Source organism: Fringilla coelebs (assembly GCF_963513975.1).
Source record: "Fringilla coelebs genome assembly, chromosome: 13".
Lineage (NCBI taxonomy): Eukaryota > Metazoa > Chordata > Aves > Passeriformes > Fringillidae > Fringilla > Fringilla coelebs.
The window spans coordinates 7,636,632-7,654,334 of NC_140039.1; positions in this window are offsets into that span (position 1 = coordinate 7,636,632).

Sequence of the window (17,703 nt, forward strand, 5' to 3'; positions counted from 1 at the left end):
GTAACAGCTCTGCAGGCTCACATGCTGCTCTCTGTGTTTTCTGATCCTTGAGCAGCCACTGGCCAAAACTGGTACAATGTTTGCCTTTTGGCATGAGGTTCCAGATTCCAAAAAATTCCCATTTCTTAGATGGATATTTCAGTTTACAATCAGAACTAATTTTTCATAAGTTTACAGAAGCCATGACTCATCCATCCTTAAAGGAGAATTGTAGGGTTGCTTTCTGACCAAATACCCTATTAGATTGTGCATTGCCTTGTTTTGCAAATCTTCCTACAAACTGCACATGCACAAAGCAAAAGCTTTGATACTTAAACATCCATGAAAAATCCAAGCTTAATCCCAAGTTCAGCTCTATAACTACAGAGCTGGATCACACTCAATTTCTAATTTTCAAAGGTCAAAAATTATTTAGCAGGACACAGAAGAGCTTCTGCTCTTTAAAAATAAAATAACTGAGACATGAATTTCTAAAGTTAGGGTTCTGAGTTTGCACTCAAACCCTTACAAAATTGAGGGATAATTCTAGGACATAGGAAACCTTTGGTCTTCTCGGTAAGATGAAGTATGTTTTCCTTGCCAGTTTGTACATGTTTCAACAGCCTTCTGCCACAGTTTTGCCCTTCTGGAACTTCAGGTTTAAACAAATCCAGGATGCCACAGGGAAAACTAAAGTTGATGTAGAAGCAGTAAAGCCTGTTCATCTCCAAAAATCACTCCTGAGATGGTCTGTGAGCAGATGCAAAGATATCTTTGGAAACACTAGGTAGGGAGGTGAGGATTCAGGAAAATGGCAGAGAAGATGGTTTTATGCTCATTCCTTCATGCACCCACATGGAATTCTTCTGAGCAAGCCCTAGCCATGCAGACACAGACCTGGAGCAGAAACGGATGCTCCCAATCCCTCCTGGGTTTGCTGGGCAGGGCACTGCAGGTGGATCACAGCCCAATAGAGCAGCTCTCAGAAAAAAAAGAGCAGCTCAACAGATCACCAGCTCCAACTCTATGCACCCCACGAAGGCAGGAGTGGGTGCCAAAATTCCCCCTGAAGCCACAGCAGCCCCTGGGCACTGCAGCTTTGCTCCCTGGCGTCACTGTGCACAGCATCCATCCCCATTCCCCAAATGGGTGGCGATGCAACCAGGCCAGCTCTGTGGGAAGTCCCAGGATATCCAGCACTGCTTGGGAAATTAAAACTCAAAGGAAAGACAAGCTTGAATTTTGTTCTCTGAGCAGGTCTTTGAGTTTTTTTGCTGTGCTCTGATCACAGAAGTTTGTTTCTGTCTCATGGCTCCCTTCCCTCCTGCAGACACCGGGAATGCCCCTGGGAGGTTCCAAGGGAGCCAAGGGAAGGCTGCTCTGCTCTTGCCGCAAGCCTGGGCGAGCACAGGTGGTGAACAAATGTACAGGTGAGAAAAAAGAAGTGTAGAGTAAAGGAGAGACCAAAGGGGAGAGAAGAAAAGGAGCAGAAATCAGCAGCAAGGCAGACTATGGAGCAGGGGGAAAGCCCACAGACTGAGGAAGAAAGAAAAGGAGCAAGATAAATACAGGGTTGTGGCAGCTGTGTGATGACAGGCACCGGGTCGAGCGGAAAGATACAAGACCCAGCAACAGTTGTGAACTAAAAGTTTACAAAGGCTGATTTCTTTCCCGGACTCCCACTTTACAGGACTTGAACTCAGGAAGAGAGAAAACCACAGACTCTGTGTCTGCTCAGCCCGCCCGGGACATCCTTTAAGAACCAGCCAAAAGCCAAAAGCGCTGTGATGTGTGACTGGAGGCCATGAAGAGCTCATGCAAGAGAGCAAATCTCAGGGGAGCCACCCATTTCCCAGCGGTGGCTGGCTCAGAAAGAGGCTGCCTGGCCTCTGGGATGTTGGCAGTGGGCACTGAAGGGCTCGTGCAGAATTAGCCCCTGAACGGGGCATTATATCCATCAACAGGACAAGCTCTCTCTTACGGCCGGAGACCCAAGTGGCATTTATTATACTCCATTCAGGTTTGTAGGAGAGCCTTCCTGGAGCAAATTAAATACTTTCTTCTCTTCCTCTTCTTCTTTTCTTCACTATTTTTTTTTTAAGAAAAAAAAAAAAAGCCAAAGCACACTCTGCTGTTACATGCAGAAGCCAAAGCAAGGACACGAGCATTGCCTCAGGATCCAGAAGTGAATTTTAAGCCATTTCACTGCAGCAGATAAACTGATAGAAGTGGCTCACAGCCAGCAGGATTTATACCTGCACAAGCAACACCCAGTGGATTTCCAGTCCATCACCGTAATTGCTGCAAGCAGTATATGCCTATTCATAGGAACTAGGGAACACAGACCTGAAATGCTGGATTTGCTTTTCTTCTTCTTCATTAGTGCTTATTTTAACTTTCTCCTGCAAGTAAATGGGTAAGTTCCACTACTGGCAGCTGAAGACACTTTTTATTGCCAAGACGAAAAACTAATGTTCCCTTGCTATAGGCTTTATATTCAAAGCAGAAGGAAGAACATGGTTCAAGACTGCTAATGCAGCTGGCTGCTATTAAAGAAAAAAAAAAAAGTCTCCTCTAAGCTGGCTTTGATGCCAAACAAAAGAAACAGCTAAAGGTTTTCCCCCAAATAAAGTATCTTTTCATGAAACAGTCTTCAGTGGGAAAATACGTAGGTAAAAATCTTGGTCCAACTTTCTGAGGAGCTGTCTTTAGGTTTTCCTTCAGTATAAACTACAAATATATCTCCATGATGCTGTCCTATGGGGGGAGCAGAGAAGCCATAATGGTGCTGCTACCACAGGTGGGAATCCCTGCCTAAGTTGTGCATCGTGGCACAGAGATGGGAAATGCAAAGCAAACACATTTAGATCATAGAATATCCTGAGCTGGAAAGGACCCACAGGGATCCTTGATTCCAACTCCTGGCCCAGCACAGGACAGGCCAAGAATCCCACCACGTCCCTGAGAGCCTTCTCCAAACATTCCTTGAACTCTGTCAGGCTTGGTGCTGTGGGGAGCCTGTTCCAGTGCCCAAACACCGTCTGAGGGAAGAACCTTCTCCTGATATCCAACCTAAACCTCCTCTGACCCAGCTTCAGGCCATTCCCTCAGGTCCTATCAGGGGTCACCAGAGAGTTTGCACCAAGCCCTTCTTTGTACCCAGGTTTGCTTGCACAAGGGAGGTGGTTGCTTTTTTCCAAAGAGCTCTTCTCCCCCCCTCCGTGCTACCATGCATCCCCTCCTCTCAGCAATAGGGAATACCAACTTCAAAATTGGTTTCCTGCTCCTAAGCCAACACACAATATTGTACTTTTACATTTAATGGGTTTAAAACATTCAGGTTCCCTTCTGGTCCCAAATGCATATGCATTTCTTCATGTATTCAAGCCTAAACTAACCCAGCTCCAATTTCTGAAAATATTTAAGGATGCACTTAATTTAAAACATGTGAGCAGTCTGAGTGAGGTCAGTGGGATTATGCTTGAATATATCTGCTTTTTAACAGACCCCAGCCATGCCTCTCCCTGATACACCCCAAGATGAGGGCCAGGAAAACTCAGTAAAAGCCAATTTCACCACAGAAGAACTTTGCCCAGTAGGGGAAAAAAAAAAGTAAACAGGAAATTGAGAAGTGAAGCCATTTGCCCCAACATGGGAAAGCAAGTCACTAATACAGCCAAGTACCAGGGAACAACAGCGCCAGTGTGCACAGGGAACCGCACGTGGGCCTTTCACATCACAGCATGCACAAGGGCTTCAACCACAGCAGTGCTTTAACTGCCCATCTTCCCAAAACAGTCTTAAGGGGAATTAAAGGCAAGTCAGGCCTGATGAGATTATTGTACCAGTCTCCTCCAAATAAATACAAGCTAAAAATAGCAGCAGAGGACAGATATTGCATCTCACCGAGAGGCGGATAAGCCGCCCTCGCTGTAGGCACACGAAAGCAGGCCAGACAGATGTTTACGCTGGGTGATTTAGTGCATCTGAATTTGTCAAGTTGTTTGATAACTTCATACTCAAGAATGTTTCTTTCCTCATTACAGAAACATCCTGGTTTCCAGCAAAAAGTGCTGCTGGCACCAGAATCCCCCACATGCTGTTTTCTGCGCAGCAGAGATCAGAGGAGTTTATCGCTCGGAAAGAAAAGCGGTAGATGGGTGGCTGTTTTCCGTGAGCTTCTGGTGGGTCTTCCCTTCCCTCCTTGCATTCTTTTAAAGGTGGACAAGCTGGATCCTTTCTTTCCCCAGGCTCCTGGCTGCAAAGCAAACATGCAATGCCAGCCCAGTGCTATTCTTCCATTGCTGGTGCTCTGCAGGGAGATGGGATCTGATTTACCCCAGAAGCTCTGCTGCTGTGTTTCAGCTCTACAGGGACACTCCTTAATCTGCACGAGGAATCCAAAGGACCCGAAACAATAAGAGAGAAGGAAATCATTGTTTTAAGACACGTACTGAAATATCATTGTGTGGATGTACTTAACAGATGGGGAATGCAGTGGCCAAGTTCAGGCTCCCCTGGGTGCATTTCTCAGAACCAGGCTGCCCCATCCTTTCTCTGGGTAGAAAAACAGGAGGGGGATGATGTGTGAAAGCTTCCTCGACCACATGGAGAAGCGATGGTAGTGATGGTAGCTAGGATCCAGGGCACTGAAGACCCTGTGCCAGGGTGATGCAGTCAGGCATTTTGCAGGGCTTGAACACCTCACTGTGTCCCAAAAGCCCCAGGGCCAGTATATCCCCCCTGACAGACACAGGGGATCAATTGTCCAGCCAGCAGAACCCACAGCTGCAGATATTTGGATTCCCCTTTGAGAGATGCTGCGCAGCCAGGACTGGCAGAGAGATTTCAGGTAAGAGCTCCCATTAGTCCCACTGGAAGCTGGAGACCTAAAATTCTGCTGTAGGGAGCTCTGAAAACATCAGCCCAAGTTCGTTTCGGGAGCGGTGCTGGGATTCCCTCCACCTCCCTCTCTCCTCCCCTTCAGCAGCACAATGTTGCCCTTTCTCCGTTTCCGAAAGGGGCTGTGTAGGGCTCTGCATCAGAGATCAGGGGCCGTTTTGAAAGGAGGAACCCGCAGTTTGACCCCTGCTCTATTGAGAGACCTTTTGTGCCTCTGCAAAGCTCTGCACTCTGCATTGGCCTCGCGGCCAGCGGAGGGAAACGCTGCAGGAAGCGGGGATTTATTCTGCTGCTGACAATCAGGAGCAGCAGTGTCCTCTGGTGCCTTCATTGTCCAAAGGTGTTTGAGTGTAAAGCTCACACATAATAGCGACTTTCCAGTGATGCTTGTTGAAAAAAGCTCTTTGGAGTTTGCCAGCTCTGCCGGGAATGCAAGACCTCAGGTGTCCGGGCTTATCTTCCAACCAAACTCATTTATTTAACAGCCAACTCCGATTGCTCCTTGTAGTTAAAAGAAAGCCCCAAAACAAAGGCTCAGCAGCCCTGTGCTCCTCGGCCATTCAGCGCTGCCGGTGCGGGAAGCAGGTGTTCCCAGCTCTGCATTCCCACTCCACTCTGGAGAGGCTGGAATAAGACACCAGCTTTTGAAATGTCCGCTCAGAAAGAAAGAAAGAGGCAGCACAGCCTCACTCTGCAGCCTGGGAGCAGGCAAAGGGCTCAGCTAATTTATACCATGAGCTGGCCAAATGCTGCAAAAAGCATTCCCACAGAATATTCTGCAAATATGGAAATGAATCCAGCTAAGTGGTTTTTACACCTCTTCTTTTTTTCTTTAATGGTGTTTTCTAAGTGCTTGGGGAGTGCACATTTTTCACTTCTCTACATACCTCCTTTGCTGATAAGCAGGCATTTGCAATGGAAACAGGTTGGATATCAGGAGGAATTTCTTCTTAGAAAGGGTTGTTAACACCGGGATGAACTGCCCAGGAGGTGGTGGAGTCACCATCCCTGGAGGTGTTCAAAGTGGCACTCAGTGCCATGGTCTGCTTGACAAGGTGATGTTTGGTCAAAGGTTGGATTCCACGAATCTCAAAGGTTTTTTTCCAACCTCCTCGATTCTGTGATTCTGATTCTATGAAAAAACCATCTCCAGCACTGCGAAATGACAATCCAAGCTTGGCTGGCAGAGCTCTCATCACCCAGCTTTGAACATCTTCATCTGAATTTAAAAAAGCATGCTTCAAATTGCAAACTTAGTTGGGGGGGAGTGGGGAAACCTTGCAAGAGGAAGTTTTTAGTAGGAGCAAACGATAGTGTTTGTCACATAAGTCACAAAATGCAGCGTGAAATATCCAACCACAGGTCAGGATGCCAGTGTCATCTGTTGTGCCCTCATAAACAATATTAATTAGTATTTGTTATGCAGAGGTATTAAAGAAAAGGATGATGAGGAGGTACTTGTGCTTACACAGGCCCAAAGGTTCTGCTTTCCCAGGGCTCGGTGTGCTCTGGGATACTACACCAGGAAGAGCAGGGACAGCTGCTCTGAAATTCTGCTTGAAAATGGAAAAATACCCTGGCCAAGAGGCAAACACGAGTGGGATTTCCTGGACCTTTGTGTTTGTATTTTTAAAATCTATTCCACCAAAAAAATTCCTGTTTCCTCTCCCTTTTTTTCACTGGTCAGCCAAGCAGCAAAACTGGGGCTGAGGCACTGGTCCAGCTCAACTGGTTTCTGCGCTGTAGCCTCCTTCAGGACATGGACAAAGGCTCCTTGTCCTGCTCTTACTGCACACAGTATGGCCAGGCAGTGCCCATGTCAGCACTGGATGAGCCCAGCTCCACCACCCAGATCAGAGAACAGCAGCTCAAAAGGGCTTAGACAAATCTCAGCATCTCTGGCATTTGGCTGTACCTCCAGCTCTCAAGCCCACAAGCCTCACAGTGCACTGGGGCCCTTCTGAAATGCACTCTCTCTCTCCTAACCCAGCTATGTTAAGATAATAGCATCCCCCACACCTCCCTTTTTAATAAAGCTGCCAGATTTAAAGATGCATCACAGTAATTTCTTAAAAGCTACAGGCCATCAGTGCTGCCTAAGTGCTCTTTACTGGGAGTACGGCACTGGGGGACTGCAGAGAACTTGCAAGCTAAAAATATTCCCACCTCATTATATGCTCCAGTGGATTACTCAATAATTACACTAATTAGATCCAAAGGTAATTACCATTTTGCTAATCAGGTGAACCTTTTGTTAATACACAAAGTGAGCCACGCCACCATTATTCTTGGTCATGCCTCACCCCTAAGACCTCCTCCTCCTCCAGGGGTAAGGCTTCTGTACCCAAGTCATGGTGAATCTCAGACAGAACCAATGTGACTGTCAGGAGACAGAGGCTCTGCCCAAGCCTTCTGGCTCCAGAGCAGGGACATTTGCCAGAGATTCACTCTGCCTGCACTGAGCACTTCATACCATGGGTGAGGCCTGCAATGTGACACAGACACAGCAGAGTGGCAGCTCTGTCCATGCTGGAGTGAAAAGGAGGCTCTGCAAACCCATCCTCATCACAAGGTCCCATTGCCAAGGACCTGATGTTCACATCACCAAAACCTCCCCAGAAGCTCAAACACATTCAGGATCTACATGCAGCAGCAAGCTGGTGACCTGCAGCTGGATTTAGGCTGTGCATTAGGGTTTATTTTACAAACACTGGCCAAGCAAAGCCATTCTAACTTCCTTATGTGTTTAGCACCATGGCTGTGCCAGAGCTGCCCCAGCAGCCCATGCAGGGGAGCAAACAGCCAGTTTGGGGTTGTGACAACCAACCCCTCTTCCATGAGAGCTGTAGATATTACTCCCTGTGAGTGGCAGCAATGTTTCCAGCTGGCCCAGTCAGATCAGGAGCCTTAAGGGGCCTTGGACCATTTTCATCCCCAGGAGCACCAGTTCAGAGTTCCAACCACTCTCCCATGCAGAGCCATCAGTTCAGTGAGTACTTTTACTTTGGTCCTCCTGTTGCTATTTCATGGGACGGGTTTCTAAGAGCAGAGGGAGGGGAAAAGCTGCCATGCTGCCAGTAGAAAATATGCAGGAATGAGAGGTCAGCAGTACAGTCCCCTCAAAATCCCAAAGACATGTTAAAGGCTTTATTGTTTGGCATCTAAGACTGGGTCCTGCTTTGTCTCTTCTCTCTGCGTTTAAAGCAACACTCACTTTTGGGTTTTTGTCCAAGTCTGACCAGTTACCAAAAGGCATTTTTATTCTCTCCACAGTCATTTCTGGGAAGAGTAATTAATTTATGCTAATTTGGAGAGAAAAGGAATAGCAATGAACTTTTCCAGTCCAGAGATAAATGGTAATATATCAAAATCCTACTGGTGATAAAAAGATAAGACACATAAGTTATGATCTTTCCACCATAAAGTGCTGCTTATTGAAAGAAGCAAATTATTTTTACTAGTTGAAACCCTTTCAAATAGTCTAACTTAAAACAATAGTCCATTTTATATCTGAGCTAAAATGCATTAGGCTTGTTCTTCCCAAACCAGACCATCTTCTGTTCACTGTTAACTGGTGATCCAGAAGCAGGAAATGCCCTTAACCACTCCAGATTGGCTGTGCTAGGTATGGGAGATATTGAAGAACTGGGCTGGATACAGATGAGAAGGAAGGAAAGAAATTCAGTAGGATTTTACCTTCCACTGAGTATTTTACACTCCTGTTTTCCATGTGAGATACTTCTTGTGTTTTTCTTTCAAAACAAAAATCTGTTTACAGCAAACGAACCAGAACACATGAAACAGAATACAAAGTTGGTGAAACACAGGTAAAAACCTCAAACATCTAGGGACTCATAATTCTTCCACTCTGAGCCTGGACCAGGAGCTGGCTACAGTCTCACCCTTAGCTCAAAACCACCCTAGGAGATGCTAATTGAACACTTTCAATTGTGTTGCAGTCCCAAATTTAAAAAGGCACAAAGGAAGGACACGTGCTGAAATACCAAAGCAAAATTACTTTGTGCAGTGGCCAGGTGGATATAGAGAAGGATAGAGAGCATGGTCAGAGCTACAGCTCATTTCCTGCAGGGAGAGCAAGACAACAAAAACATTGGGAATAAAAGTATTGCACAGCAGGAGAAACTCTGTTTTACAACTACTCTACCTTTCCTTTCCTGGTGACACCAGGACATCCACCACATGCATGAAATCTCACTTCCTAGAGTAAAAGCTAAATTACTGATAGCATGCAGGGAAAGGAGACAGAACAAGCTGAAGAGCTACTGAATCAGCTGCCCTGGGAAGGAATGGCACTGGTTGCCCCCCAAAAATCCTCCCACTCCAGGGATGGAGCAAAGCCCTCATTGATGACCAGGTGCTGATGCCACCTCTATGGCACTTAGTGCTAATTTGCAGCATTTAAAGATAATTGTGTGCTTGAGCCACACAGTTAACCCAATCCATCAGAAAACATGCCCCAGATCCAGGCTTGACTTTCCCTAAACCAGGTAGGTGCCTTTGGGATTGCACAGACACACTTCAGCCCAGAACCTGAAGCTGACAGGCCGTTTAGAGAACAAGAAAAGCTCTGAAGGAATTGTTGGCAAATTATCATGAGGAACATTATCAGGCAACAAGGCAAATCCCCCTCAAGAGGGGAAGATGTGCTGCTTGCACTGTTGTCTCCTTGGGGATATGGCTTAAACCCCACTGCTGGCTGCATGGAGAGCAAGGGCTAGGCTTGGAATTTCAAGGCTCCCTTCACACTGTGTTATTTGTCAGGAGGGAACAGCTAATAGCCTTTCTGTGCTCCCTCTCCAAAAACCAAATTACTTCATGCAAATGGAAAATTACCTGAGAAATCAGGCAGGTGTTTAAGAAGGGATTGGGATCCTCAGAGGAGGAGTTAGGTGTACAGAGCCAACATCTCCCCAGTGGAAACCCCAGCAAAGCATAGCCTGGTTGAGATCAGGTTCATAAATGCTCTTTGATGACTGTGTGATCCTTCTAGACTTGTCAGCCCCAGCAGTCCTGGAAGCAGGTCCCCAGGAGATCAGCAGCTTTGCTGTCAGCAGGAATCATTCACATCCTTCCCATCCTGAACCTAAAGAGCAAGTACAGCTCTTGCTGCCCCCTCTCCCAGCTGGGTTTCTCCTGCTTCCCCAGCTACCTTTCCATAAGCTTTGGAGATGCTCAACACCTTCCCCAGCTCTTCATCCTGGCAAACACCATGGACATTCCTCAAGACACCCAAAAGCTCAAAGCAATCATCCCACCAAGCCAGTTTGGCTCCTCCAACCAAAACAAAACACCCCAAGAAGCCAGCTGGGACTGGGCAGCCAACATTGACCCTCTGAGTCAGCTCATCCTCTCTATTTAGATATCACTCAGCTTCTTCCAAATTTTGGAGAGGTCTTCCAAAGTTTCCTGAAGGATCCTAATGCCTGTCAGCATCTTTGTCAGTGTTAGTTCACTGCCCATTCCTACATCATTTCCACAGGGTTACAGGGATCTGTCACATTTCAGAGCTGTTTGCAAGGGAGGCAAAGAGCTTATTTATCATTTATCTTTAGTTATTTCTATTTATTCAAGATGTTATCTTATTTAATATTATGAATATATTAATACATGAAATCTTCATCGATTTAGGTTTATTCTGGGGCAAAAGAGGGACAAACCCACTACAAGATGTCAGACATTTTCCCAGAACCAAGGCAGTGAGACACCAGCACCATAGGGCTTAGAAAACAGGCTCCCAGGGTTTCATGTTCAATCCACCAGACCACAGGGCTTCAGCATAGTCTACTGCTGCTGGCAAAAGACAAGGGAACAGGAATTACTCCCCCAAATGACTCTGAGCTGCTGCAGCCTGGGTCTCTTGGTGGAGAAGCTGCAGAGTCATTGAGGTGAAGCACTCATCAATGATTTAGGGTTTCCTCTGCTGGGGAAAAGGAAAAGCTGCCAACAAGCAGCAGATTCTCCATGTAGGGAGGCAAGTGACAGGGCCAGCACTCAGATCACCTTGCAGCAGCAGGCAGGTGCCAGGAGTTCTGATCAGAACCAGAACACACAATGTGACATGCTGGCCACAGCCAAATTTCAGACCCCTGTAAATGCCAGCCCCAACCTATTCCCTAATGTTTTAAGCTTTACAAGCAAGGAAAGCATCACTGCTGACAGGCACAGGACAGAACTCCCTGCACCACAACAGCCAAATTGCTCAGCTGAAGAACATGCAACACAAATGTTTCTTAATGGTACAACAATGGCTGCAGAGCCCAAGCAGGCATGTGTAAGGTTCCCTACAAGGCCAACCAAAGCTTCTGTTCGCTTCTGGGATTCAAAGATCTTAAATAAACAAGGCAGCAATTGGAAGTCTATCACCGGGCTCCCTGGCAGCCGGTCTGCAGGAGCTTGTAAAGAAGGTACTGAACTCCAGCTGGCAGACACCAGCCAAACTGCAGAACATTTGTGGGGAAAGTTTAGGGCAACATGGCTGGCTTCTCTGCTTGGGAAAAAAAGAGTAGCTTTCCCTTCCCTTGGATACACCAGCAGTGGGATTTACGGTCTCCAATCCATGGCCTGAAAATGAACGGGGTTCTCCTGCCCCCAGAGACCTAGGACCAGTGTGAAGGCAGGATGCTCATGGGGAGGGATATTTATCTGGGTTCCCTCAGGAGTATTGCAGTGGCACTAATGATGACCCAGCAATTTAAATTAGGACATAGAAAGGCTTTTCTTAGAATAAAAGTTTTTAGAGCATGTAGGACATCCACTGCGAACAGCAAAATTTCTCCACAACCATAAAACCTCACAAAACCCCCAAAACCACAGGCAGGAAATTAAAGAGAATTCAGAGGAAAAACAACACTGAACGATTACATCTCTGTAGGGATTATACTGGGAAAAGCTAAAAAAGAACAAAGACCTTGATCTTTCAAACCCAGGGCCTGTGCTCAGTTTTGCCGGCAGGAGCTGCGAAGGCTCAGATGGGGCACCAGGGACCATGGGAGGGGAGACAACAGGGCCCAGGAGACCCCCTTGATTTCTGGCTTGTTCTTTATTAATTCCAAAACTGGAATCAAGTCCAGACAAGCTGAGGCTATAGGCTTATTACACTTGCTTGCATTTTTCCCCCTTAACTTTCTTTTTCTCCACTGCAGCTCTGTAGTACAGTTTTATTTTAGCTAATGAATCCCTGCCCACACATGCGAGAGACTCCAAAACACCCACAGACCAGAGGCAGGGGAAGGAAATGCCGGAATTGTTTGCTGAAATCTGGCAGAGGCTATTTTTCACTAGAGGCCAGAGGAACACAGTGTTCTCCAGAGATCCTGAGAAGGGTGAGGTCAGAGACTGGCTTCTGCCACAAGGCCTCAGCATTGGGAGGCTTTTTTGTCTTTTGCAATTACATAATGTCTTTTCCATGCCTTAAGTTGGTTGCTTCCAGATTGCTGGAGAGAGCTCTGAAATGACACACTCCACAGCTTTAAAAAAAAAAAAAAATACCAAAAAACCACACAACACACTTCTGCTCATATAAAACTGCAAAACCTCGTTTCCTGCCACAGTCCCGTATTGTAACAGATGGAGGAAAGGCGGGGGAAAGGGCTTTTTTTTCTTCTTTCATTTTCCATATTATCCATGTGTTGGCAACACACTGCTGTCACAGAGTGGTGGAAAGTTCATTTACGGGAAACCTTCCGAAACTGGAGCAGCTCATAAAACTTTTAATGCAGACCTGGTTAAAAAATAATGACATGAGACCTGAACGTTTTTCAGTGCAGTTAGGGAATGCATTTTTGGACTATTTCTACACCTTGAGCTAATCATGATATTAAGAACTATTTTAACCACAGAAAGAGAAAAACTCACCTAAAAGGGCAGAAGAGGGATGAAGTGAGATTTCAAGGAGTGAAATTTCTTGGGTCGTGTGATCCAGGCAGGTGATGAAGCACCTAGACTACTCTGCCTAAACACTTTGCCCACCCTTACCTGTGGGGGACTTCTCAGCAAAGCCTTTAGCCAACACTGACCAAAAATAAAGCAGCTACAAGCCAGCCTGGAAGCTTTCGGGAATGAAAACGTCACTTTCTAATTTTTGACTACAGGCAGAAAATGAAGATGGTTTGGATGCTGGGGCAGAACCACAGGCATCCATGGACTGAGGAGCCCTGCACTAAATTGCAAGCTATGCCTCCAGTTGGTCACAGCCTGGGGAAAACCACTCATATCCGGATCCACAAAATTAGTTTGGCACCAGAGCACTACTGCTTTGAAGGCTTCAAGCAACTTTTTCACCTCTCAGAAAAATGACCCTGTTCCATAAATTAAAGTGGTGGCCCTGTTCCATAGGAGAGGTGTGAGGACCTGTGGATCTGAAGGGTCATGAGGAAGCCTTTTCCCAAGACACTCTTCTCTCTGAACAGCTCTGATCCATCAGGGCTTTCCCTTGCCCCTCCTGTAGCCTTTCTGTCCTGCTTTTTGTCCAGATACCACAGAGCACAGGGTCAGCAATGAGAGTATTTGCCTAATTTGAGCATCTGGATATATGGAGCAACTTGGAGGCTCTTGGACAAAGCCACAGGGGGTTCTGTAACAGCCACAATGTGAGTTACATGCTTCAGCTGCTCTAAATCCATATGGTCCGTGTATTAGTTGAATCTCCTGGCCCAACCCCTCAGGTGTGGAAAAAAGTCAAAAAACACCCTGGAAGGGGCAAAGGGAAAGAGAACAGGAAAAAACCCAGAGAAAGCTGGTCACAAACATCCCATTCTGTGCTCTGGTGATGGAGCAAAGGCATTTTCTACATAACTTGGTCTGTTGGAAATCTGTACTGGTGTATTCCCACACCACGCACACGAGGGGTCTGTGTGCTGCTGGAGTGCCTGCAATGAATCATTCATTGTCCTTCCTCAGCCTTTCCAGTAGGAAGAAGCTACACATTTGACCTTATAAAAAGCAGTAATTTTGCCTGGTAAGATGAGGCCAGCAGTAATGCAGGCCCTGCTGGCAGCCCCAGACACACGGGAGGAGATACGGGTTCTGCTGCTATGCCGCCAAGTGCTGCTTCAGCATTTCCATATGAAGGCACTATTTTCAAGACTGCTACAAGTGAGCCAAGAAAAGAAACAAAAGGAATCTGCCCCCAGAATACTTTTCCTTTAAAAATATAAAAATGATCCTGCAGGTTTTCATCTCCAATAGAAAAATTTAGAAGTGGACATTCTTGTTTCACAACATCTTATTTCCCCGTGAAGAGGGCTGCTGTTCTTGTGATTTTTAAGGGGAGCTTGCTCACACACTTTCTCAAAAGAAGGAATCAAACAAGCAATTTTTTGTACAAAAATTGCTAACATGATCAATCCAAGACTTATGGAGGTCAGTGGGGCCAAATGGGGAAGATTGAATGAAAATGTCTGTCAGGATGTCTTATATCTTACTCTTCCTTAATCCTTGCTCCACCAGTCACTGCTGTTGTGTCTATGAGTTCTTAACAAAAGCAATAATTAGAATTGTTAGGAGGAATTAGTCATCCACCATAAGCTGATTCTCATTGTGTTCCAGGTGAAGGAGTAAGAAAGATGGGTCAGTGGTTGAAACCACCTGTCTGACACCTCTGCTCCTGCCCAGATGTCCTGTGCCACCCTTGGAGGATGTTTTTGGCAAGGTAGCACAGAACCTGGCGACACAGCCAGCTCCTGCCCTCTGTACCACTGGATACTGCCAGAGCCCGTGCTGTGATTGGCCTCGTGTTCCTGCTGGTGAACTGGGGACAGGAAAGTCTCCCATCCAGCACAGCAGAGAGACATCACCTGGGAATCCTACAAAACACACCAAATCCTACAAAACACACCAAAAACTTGCCCCCTCCCCAATGATACGATGTTGGACCTGAGGCAGGAAGAGGGATGTGGCTGTAGACCTCCTTACCCATCCTTGCTGAAAGCAGCTGGCAATTTCACACTCCAAACCTGAACATCTTGTGTTTCGTGTAATCTCATTGAAAATATTTTGATTTATGATCTCAATTACCCATTAACTGAAATCCCACATCTCAGATATCATGAAATTAAGCAATAATGAATAAGAAGCTGTGCTGTTGAGGCGCTTTACAGAGTGATTCATATTAAATAAGAGATTTTGTAGCCAATATAATAGTTTGCCAGATTAACACATACCTCGCTGAATAGTAAATACTTTTATTTTTGGCTGCTTTGGAAGCACCATTGCATTCAGTAATTAGCAAAGAATAAAACTAATAAAACATATGAAAAAGAGTCAGAAGAAAAACTTTGAGTATAAGTGGAGCTTGTGCCTTATCCAAGCCTGAAGGAGAATTTAAAGATTTAATTACAGCTAATGAGCACATATTTCAAAAGCAGAAGCTGCAAAGCTCTTTTTGCAGCTTAATAATGCATAGAAGGAAACAGTGAAGTGTGATGCTTCCACAGGGGGGACAAAGTGTGTTTCTCTGGGAACACATTTAAAACCCAAAGGGAGCTCAGAGTGACCCAAAGGCCAAAGAGGAAAAGCAAATCCTGCCATGAGATGGTCAGTTCTCTTCCAGCTTTTGCACTCTAAAATTCCTCCCAAGCTCTTTTGAGAATTACTACATTAGGAAAAGCTTAAGTTAAGAAAAAAACCTGGAAAATCATCCACCAAGGAGCCATCAGGACTTGCAGAACCATCTCTGCCAATTCTATTTGCTTTTGAAATATTAACGTGGTGCTGATGACAGCTGTTGTCTTTGGCAAACATGGGGTACACAAACACATTTCCTTCTGAGGGTGCATGTGAGAAAACCTTGAGGTCATGGATAAAGCTGGGAGAGAAAGCACCAGGTGAGGATACCTGAGGTTACCTTGACCTTGAGACACTACTGATGATGCCAGGCAGATCAGATGCCTTCTATGACCACAAACCTTTCACTGTAAATCTGAACCCAACCAATCATGTGCACCTCCCAGGTGGAAAGGAAAACAACCCATAATCAGTATTTGTAAGGTTCCTAGAGGTCCTTGTTAAAAAGGCACACAGACCAATTTATGTCAAAGTGCTCTAAAATTATGCTCTATATACACTACTAGGGGACTAAAATTGAAATATTCCTGTACAAAAGAGTGAGATACCACAATAACTAAAACTTTCAACAAGGAAACAAGCAGATGAGTCGTGTTCCTCCCTCTGAGCACTCAAATGTATCTCAGCAAACCTTTAAATGAATTTGTTCCTTGAAATTGTACAGTCACTGCCTTGTACAAGCCTATTTCAAGGAATTCCTTGCAAATACCAAATTTCAGATAGCTCATGGCCAAATTTAGAATTTGTTCCATATTGAACAATTTTAAAAGCCCCAATACTGCTTGTGTTCCCTGTTTTGGTGGCTCTGCACTTGCAGCTTGCAAGGCATCATAGGGAACACGAGACACAGAGCTGATGTTCAGAGAAAATTTGCACAAACACATTTCATTTGCTGAGAGAAAATCGTGCAGCAGAAACATTGCTGCTGGAATGATCACAGAAAGATTTAAAAAACCTACAGAAAAGGTAAAAAGGAAAAAAAAGAATACAAAACCCCCAAGAACCCAACCCAAAAACCATTCAAACAGAGCATTTTCATAGAAAAAAGCAAAAATAGTTCCAAGCTGGTTTGCCACTTGGTTTACAGCCCCAGTTTACTGAGTGATGGGTGTTGAGTGAACTGAGGAAATTAGTTACATTTTGAGGGTTTCACACAGCTTAAAGAATAATTTTCATGAAATCAACAAATAGCTTGATTTGGAATCTGAGGACATAATTCAACTTACTAGCAAGTCCTTGCTGGGGGGGGGGGGGGGTGGGGGGGTGGGAAATATCCTCAAGGGATGTATTTTCAAAAATCAAACCCTTCCCACTCTTAAATATGAAGAGTAAACATAATTTAAATCTTCTTTTATTCTATAAATCCAACTTTTGAGGCACACCATGGATTCCTGTATGCACAGTTGGTCATTGCACATGCCCAGGTGTATGACTAAAAAGGAATGAAAAAGGATAAAATAATGCTTTAAGCACCATCCACCAAACCGACCATCTAGGGAGCCTGCTTCTCCAGCCACAGTGTGTTTAATTGCAGATTACAGATTTCCATGGACAGATTCCTGCTGCTGACAGAGATTCCCACTTCAGCTGTGAGAACCTTCCCCTCTCTTCCTGCTCAAACTGTCAGAGCACACACTGCAGCTCAGGAGGCACAGAGTATCATCACACCATTTCAGAAAGCTCCAGTCCATACAGTAACAACATACCTCTTCAGAAAGCTTCGGGTATCTGCCCACACAGAGTAACATCTCACCACTTCAGAAGGCTGCAGGGCTCTGCCCTTTATTAGCCCAGCCTTTTGTCCCCTCCTGTTGATGCAGTGCCCCTGTGTGCCCTCTGCTCCCCTTGGTGGCTGCTCAGTGCCCCTGGGCACTCCCTGGCTCATTGCTGTCAGTGCTGCTCCCCTGCTGCTCACAGCTGTGCCCATGGGGATGAGGCTGGGCCAGCCCCACTCCCAGTTACCACAAACTCTGTACCTACAGTGATGGCCCTGCCACTGTGCCTGAGAAGCTGCACAGCAAAGTCATGCCTGAGCCCAGCCTGGGGCAGGGGGCAGTTTGTTCTTGGCTATAAATTGATCTACTGAGTGATTCTTTTTGGAAATCCCATCTCTGTGGAGTCTCAAGAGACACCTCTGGTTATGTGGGAGCCCTCAGAGGGTGAAACACTGCAGCAGTCCCTAGCAATGCAATAACCTCTACTGGAGACAGTGATTCAGAGCAGCCAGGATCCCATACC